The following is a 6,830-nucleotide window of genomic DNA, read 5'->3' as shown; positions in this document are numbered from 1 at the left end:
CTGCCCTGGGCGCATCTCGGGGAGGGTCCCGGCCTGGTGAGGGACAAGCAGCGGCTCCCGAGTGTGCCGAAGGGATGGAAAGGACTCCCGACATTGTCTGGGTGATGCCCATGACGGCTTGGACTGAGCTGAAGTGAAATATTCCCTGTTTCCTTGCCCGAGAGAGAGACTCCCTGGGCAGCTTATTCCACTTCTTGACAGCCCTTTCAGTGAAAAAATTTTCCCTCATATCCAATCTAAACCTCCTCTGGTGCTGTTTGCTCTGTTCTGTTGCTTGTTACCTGGGAGAGGAGACTGATCCCCACCTGGCTACATCCTCCTATCAGGTAGGGGTAGAGACAGAAAAGGTCCTGGTGTTGCTGCCCCAGAAGTGCCCAACCTGAGCTGGACAGCCACCACTGTGGTCACTGGTGTGTCTGTGACTCCAGAGAAGCCCTGCACAGGGCTGGGTGTTGGGTCCTGTTTGGGGTCCTGCTGGGGGTGGAGGGTCCTGGGTCCCAGCAGGGCAGGACCATGATGTCCATGGACTTGGATGTTCCAACAGGAGCCCCAGGGAGAACTCTCCATCCTGGCATAGCGTGACCCTGAAGTGGAATAGGTGGGACATGATGGGGAGCTTGAGACGGGATATGAGAGTCTGGAGAAACCTTTTAAGTCCAGGGTCAGCAGCCTGGGGGTGGAGAGCATGGGGGTGAATGCTGAAGCTGCAGAGCCCTCAGGGAGCAGCATTCTCCCCACCTCTCTCACTGCTGGGTAAATCATGACGGCTTGGACTGAGCTGAAGTGAAATATTCTCTGTTTCCTTGCCCAAATCTGTAGTTTCCTTCTGGCTCTGAGGCTCTGGGCCATATTGCACATTTGAATTTAAAAGCAGACTTGTGCTTGGGCTTGTTATTTATTTATTTATTTATTCTAGAATTGTTATTTTCTTTAAAATCAGGGTCCTTTTTTGCTGCAGTTTCGTGGTTCCTCTTGGAGCAATAACCGATGAACCTGGGTGCAGAGGGCTGGGGGCACGAGTCAGAAGTTGGTCCCTGGTTGAGTGGGGTGTCCTTGGGGATGTCTGGAGCTGGCGGGAAGAGAGTGGTGGAGGGGAGAGCCTGGGAGCCTGGTGCTGGCTCCCAGCCCTGAGAAGGGAGATGTAGAGTTAAGGCGATAGCTGGGGGTGCTAATGGGCACCCCTCTTCCCCTCCCTGCTGTAGGATTTGCCATCTGCTGTGTGAGAAGCGGCATTTGCTTGCTTCAGGGATGTCACACTGGGGATGACACGTCCCTTCTCAGCATTGCCGGGCTGTCCTGGCTGGGCTGCACTCTGCCCATGCCCAGCGAGCTGCAGCAGCGTGGGGCTGGGCCCTGGGGGTGCCCTTGTGGTTTGTCTCGGCTTTACCTTGCTCCCTGGAAAGCCAGAAAAGGTTGGTCCCTGAGGCTGTGACGCAGGGTGCACAAGCCCCAGTGGCCATTGCAGGGTGCCAGGTGCGGCGGGCAGGGACCAGCCCCTCCCCGGCTTTGGGGATGGGAGCGGTGCCACGGAGCAGCTCCGGAGGAAACAAGGATAACTTGGGATAGAAGAGGGGAGGAGGTGGGGCAGGCGACGGAGGAGTTGCGCAGAGAGGAGGACACTGGGGAAGGAGGGATACAAAGGGGGAGAGAGCCCCGCTGCAGGAGCAGCCACCCCGCCTCCTGCCCGCCGTGCGGGTCCCCAGTGGCTCCGCGGGTAATTTATGGCCGCATCGGTGCAGGCAGCTGTTCGCAGGTTGGCAGCAGCGCCGATGGGAGCCTGTGCCTGGTTTGAGGCTCTAAATAACCCCATCGGCTCTGCGAACCATCCCAGCCGAGCTGCAGGGAGGAGAGGGTGGCAGTCAGACATCGCTGGTCCGCCCCTCACGGGCATCAGGGTCCCCAGGCCAGGGGAGCAGATGGCCGCAGCCGGCTCACGGCAGCACTGTCACGATGGGGTCCCTTAAATACCGATAGCACGATTAATTGGGATTCACTGATCACTGTTAATCTTGTGCCTCGCTGCACGTCGGGCAGGCGGCGCCGGCAGCCGGAGCGATGCCCAGCGGAGGCTGGAAGTGCTGCTGGCATCTCTCTCCATGCCCTGGGAGATGTGTGGAGACATATGCTTCCCCAATCTGCTCCAGCCTTGCTGTGCTTCGACCATTCCTTGCAAATGGCCTCAGAGGGTTTTAGCTGGGGAAGGAGGTGCCAGGGACACTGAGGCAGTGAGATTGCAGCTGCCCCACAGCCCCTGGCATGTCCTGATGGAAAAGGATGGAAGAGGGAGGAATAATTTGGGGCTACAAGAAAAGCTCCAGGGCCATGTGCTGGGCATTTTTGGAGATGTTGGTTCTTCTAGAGCTGGATCTCTGTCCTAGGGTGATCCAAGTCACCCTGAGCCTAGGTCAGCACAGCTAGAGGTTTAGCCCAATCTATAATCCTTTGCCTTCAAGGATTTAGTGTCTCTTAAGCCTTGTTCTGGCCCAAAATAACCAGAAAAGTGGAGCTTGCAACCACCTCCTCAGAGTCCCCTCTCTGCTATGGGCACTTTTCCAACATCATCTCACTGGTTTGCAAGTCAGGAGGATGTGACCTGAGCTGGTGCCTGCAGCTGGCATCACTTCTCCAGGTGAGGTGGCCACTGGGGTGCAGGAGAACACAAGGGGCCCCTCAGCTGCACCCAGGGCAAGCCTGGGGCCATGCTGGCTGCTGGCCTTGGCCATTGGTGTTTTGGGGCCCCTGGGGGAGCACCTCACTTGCTGGCTGCCCTGGGACTGGCTGCTGTGGCTCTGTACTCCAGCACCTTTGACAGAGCACAGAGGTGATGTGTTTCTGGTGTGCTGCTTCCCACAAGCAGAGATTTTGCTTTCCAAGGGGTTCCCTCTGTGTTCCTGAGTTTGCTCCCCCTCCTCTATTCCTCAGGTGCTTCTGCCCTCAGACAAATCCAAGTCCCTGGCATGTGGGCTGAGGTTCATGGGGAGAGCAGGGGATGGGGAGAGGCATTTGGGGGTCCTGCCAGGGTTGAGGGAGGTGGGAGAGCTCATGGGGGTGCAGGGATCTTGGGAAGTGACAGCAAAGCCCCAGCCAAGGGCCAGGGAGGTGCATGGGCTCTAGAGGTGGTTTGTGTCTGCAGGATGGGGTTTCCTTTCCAATGGAGTGGGGCTGTACAGCCCAGTGGGATTGCAGCAGGCACAGTGTCATGCTGGGGTTTATTAGGAGCCAGTTAATAACTCTGTACTGGATGGTTCGTTAAAGGAGTTAATTTACCCTGGATTGTTCTCTAATGTGGGCTACAAGGCTCAGCTGTGACCGTGTCAGGCTGAGCCTCTGCTGCCTCCCTGCCCCAGGATATTGCCCTTCAGCCTCACTCCTCGTGGGATGGGAAGTGCCAGCGAGGATGGGCTGGGTCCCTGCAGGGTTTCTGCTGGCATCCCCCTCTTTGTGACCCCCAAGCCCTGGCTGGGACAGGCAGCTCCCCCTCCCCACCTGCGTGTCCCATTCCTGCCATGAGGCACCAGCAGAGCCCCGGGCTGGGCTCAGGGGTCTGCCCTCCCTGGTCATCCCCAGGTGGCTGAGCTTCCTCATGGCACTGCATCGGGAAGTGGCTTTAGGAATACACATTGACATTAAAAAAGGCCCCTTTGTACCTATTAATTGAAGTCATTAAATTTAATGGGATGGTTATTGCATGTTAAATAAATACTGGCTAATTATGAAAAACATATTTGCCAAGGCTTAACTATAGAAAGGATGCCTCAATTACATGGTTATTAAACCTAAAAAATATACACTTTTAATAATGAAGTGACATTTAAATAACATACATTAACTGTCTTATTAAATGTTGATTCTTTTCATATTTGAGGACTTTAATTTGGAATGTTTTCCCTGGCACTAACTCCACAATGCATCATTAGCTGTCTTTCACTCATCATTTTGTAAACTTTTTTAATAAATAGGCTGAAGTGTTTGTATTTGCTTTTGTTTTCCTAGCTTCCATCTCTCTCTTCAGGCAGCAGGGATGTGCCAGGGGTTTGTGCAGGCAGAGCAGGAACTTCCAGGCAGCTTCTTCAAATCACTAAACCCTTCCTAAAGATGGTAAACCCTTTCCTAAACCTGTCATCTTAAAATAGGCAGGCAGCCAAGCTCTTCAGGATTTTTGACACATCCTTATGGAAAGGACCACTCTGCCTCACTCTTGGTTTTCCAGACTGAATTAGTTTGTGAGAAGTACCCAGGAGATGGAGAGCAGGGTAAGGGCAGGAGCTCAAGGCTGCAGTGGAAGCCCCATCCTGCTACAGCATTCTGTCTCTATGGCAGAGACAGAATGGCACTAATCCTTGGAAAAGTCAGTGTTTTGGGATGCCTGCATCCTTCCCAGATGTGGGGGAACCTGCTTGGAGAGGGATGCTCTGTGGGGCACGTCCCCAGGTGCTGCAGCACCCAGCCCTGCTGCTCCCAGGGCAGGGAGCAGGGAATGTGGGAATGGCGTGGAGCAGCCCAACCCAGGGCAGGCAGGCTCCTTCCTTAATGCGTTTATCGATTGCAGTGTACACGTCAGGATGTAATTTAGAAATCACTCTCCCAGAATCAATTAAAGACCTTACTGGCAACGCAGGCATCTCTTCTAGTTAAAGCCTTCACCCTTCCCTCAAATGCACACCCCACCGTTCCTGCTCAGCTTTTGGGGAGTTCCTGTCTCCCTCCCAGCCATGTGGAAATGTGGGTGCTGGGATCACCCTCTGGCAGAGCTGCTGCTCTTCTGAGAGCTGGTGTTGCCTCAGCTGCCTCCCAAAGCAGCCATCAGTCAGGGGCTGTCAGGGAGCCAAGACCTCTCATCTTCCGGACTCACTCTTAATGTTCCTGCATGCACACTGAGGTGAGTAATCTGTGCTGGGAGGCCCAGTGGGCAGCACAGAGGCACTCAAATTAATTATGGAGGAGTTAATTCCCAGGGGGGCTCCTGGGGGAGCGGGGCCCAGGCTGGGCTCGGAGGCAGTCGGCCGTGCTGATGCGTTGGGCAGGGGCTGCCCTCACCTGCCCTGTGGCTGCTCCATCCCTGTGAGGAGCTGCCCCAGCATCACACACAGCTGGGCTCAGGAGGGGGCTCCTTAAAGGCAGCAAGTGGGGGTAGCACACCCTCTGGCTTTCAGGCAAATGAGTATAACCACCGTGGGACAGTGATGTGCCAGCTGCTCTGTGCTGGCTCTTGAGGGCTGGATGTGATGTGTGTACCCCATGATGGCTTTTTCTGGGGCACAGCCAGGGCTGCCTGGTATGTGGGCATGGTGTTGGAGGTAAATGGTCTCCCAAGCCCATGAGCTCATCCATTTCCCTCCCCTCCTGTTGTGCCATTTGGTGTTGGCAGGGAAAGTGGGCACAGCTCCCAGGGGAGTGAGTCTGGGACCAGCTGATGGTCACCCCAGGTCTCCTAATGCAGAGAGGCACAAGGTGGGGATGGCTGGACCCACATGAGTGCAGCTGGTGGTGCAGGTCCAGCAGGCTTACAACAATGTGGGTTCAGCAAAGCAGAGTCTGAACTTGTTTGTTTGGGTGGAGAACCTGTGATTCTAAGATGCATCTTGGAGTGGGGTGGCACAATTGTTGCTCAGGATTCCTGTGCTGCAAGGTAGGGGGCAGTCAGAGTGGGCTGCTGTGGTGAATATCAGGTTTTGTATCCTGATTTTTACTTGATTAATGTTATGGGGTTTGTTCACAAATGGGAACTGAAAAATCCTTTTACAGTGGTAATCTTCCTTCCAATATGTAGACCTTTGACCATGTCTAAAAGAATTTCCCTCTTCCTCTTCCCTCCCCTGGCCCTTTTCTTACTGTGGTGATGAACTTTCATCAGAACAATTGCAGGCTGGGTTTCAATTCAGTAAAAACCACTTCAGTCAATAATAATTTTTCCCTGGAATTCTGGGATTTGGGTCCTGTCTTTGTGCCCTCTCTCCTAGCACTGTTACAGGTGCACAGACTGAAGTCAGAGCCAGGGTGAAACATCCCTGCTCCATCCCAGCACCATTATGCTCACAGCAGTGATGCCAGGATTCCTCTGGCACTGATGCCAGGAACAAAGCCAGCTCAGCTCTTCCTCTGGCTGCCTTGGGGGTACCAGCCTCTCCAGCTCCTCCCACCCCAGAAACAGAAGGAGCACAATGGACACAGACCCACCTCAGGAGGGTTCATAGCCAGGAAGCTCAAGCCAAGAGACCACAGGTGCCCTCAGGCCTCAGTGTCCTGCTGCCCTGGAGGCTTGTGGTGCTTGGTATTTGGCAGGTCTGAGCATTTCTTCCTCACCAAGGTTCATGATGCTCCTCAAGGGATCTCTGTGCTACAATATAACATCCCTGTATAGAGAAATTTTCTTAAGTAATGGTTTCTGCAGATCTTTTTAAGGTATATTTATCCTATCTTTTATTGGAATAGAATTAAAGCAGAATTAGAAACTAAAATAACTTTAATTACGAATTTCACGATTCGGTATGTTGTAAATCTTTCGGCATAATATTGTGCCATAAAAATGCTATTTTGTGATAATTATTATTATTATAATTAATGTTCCTTAATTGCTGATGTCGCAGGCACATGCTATCTCCCAGGTTTTCCTGCAGAGTCTCTGGAGGAGCTCTCCCAGGGCGGGGGAGATGCAGAGGATCCGGGCTGGTGCCCGGGCAGGCTCTGGCTGTGTGCACAGGAGGGTGCCCGAGCCCTGCTGCCAGCTTATCCCACCCTGGGCATTGCTTTCAGCGCCTCCCAGACAAGGAGGATGCTACAAGCTGTGATAAAGCCTCTGCCCCAGGCTGTGCTGTGGCCATGTCCCCAGG

Source organism: Geospiza fortis, unplaced genomic scaffold, assembly GCF_000277835.1.
Source record: "Geospiza fortis unplaced genomic scaffold, GeoFor_1.0 scaffold70, whole genome shotgun sequence".
Taxonomy (NCBI): Eukaryota; Metazoa; Chordata; class Aves; order Passeriformes; family Thraupidae; genus Geospiza; species Geospiza fortis.
The sequence above is the reverse complement of the archived record's forward strand: the minus strand, read 5'-3'. Positions refer to the sequence as shown.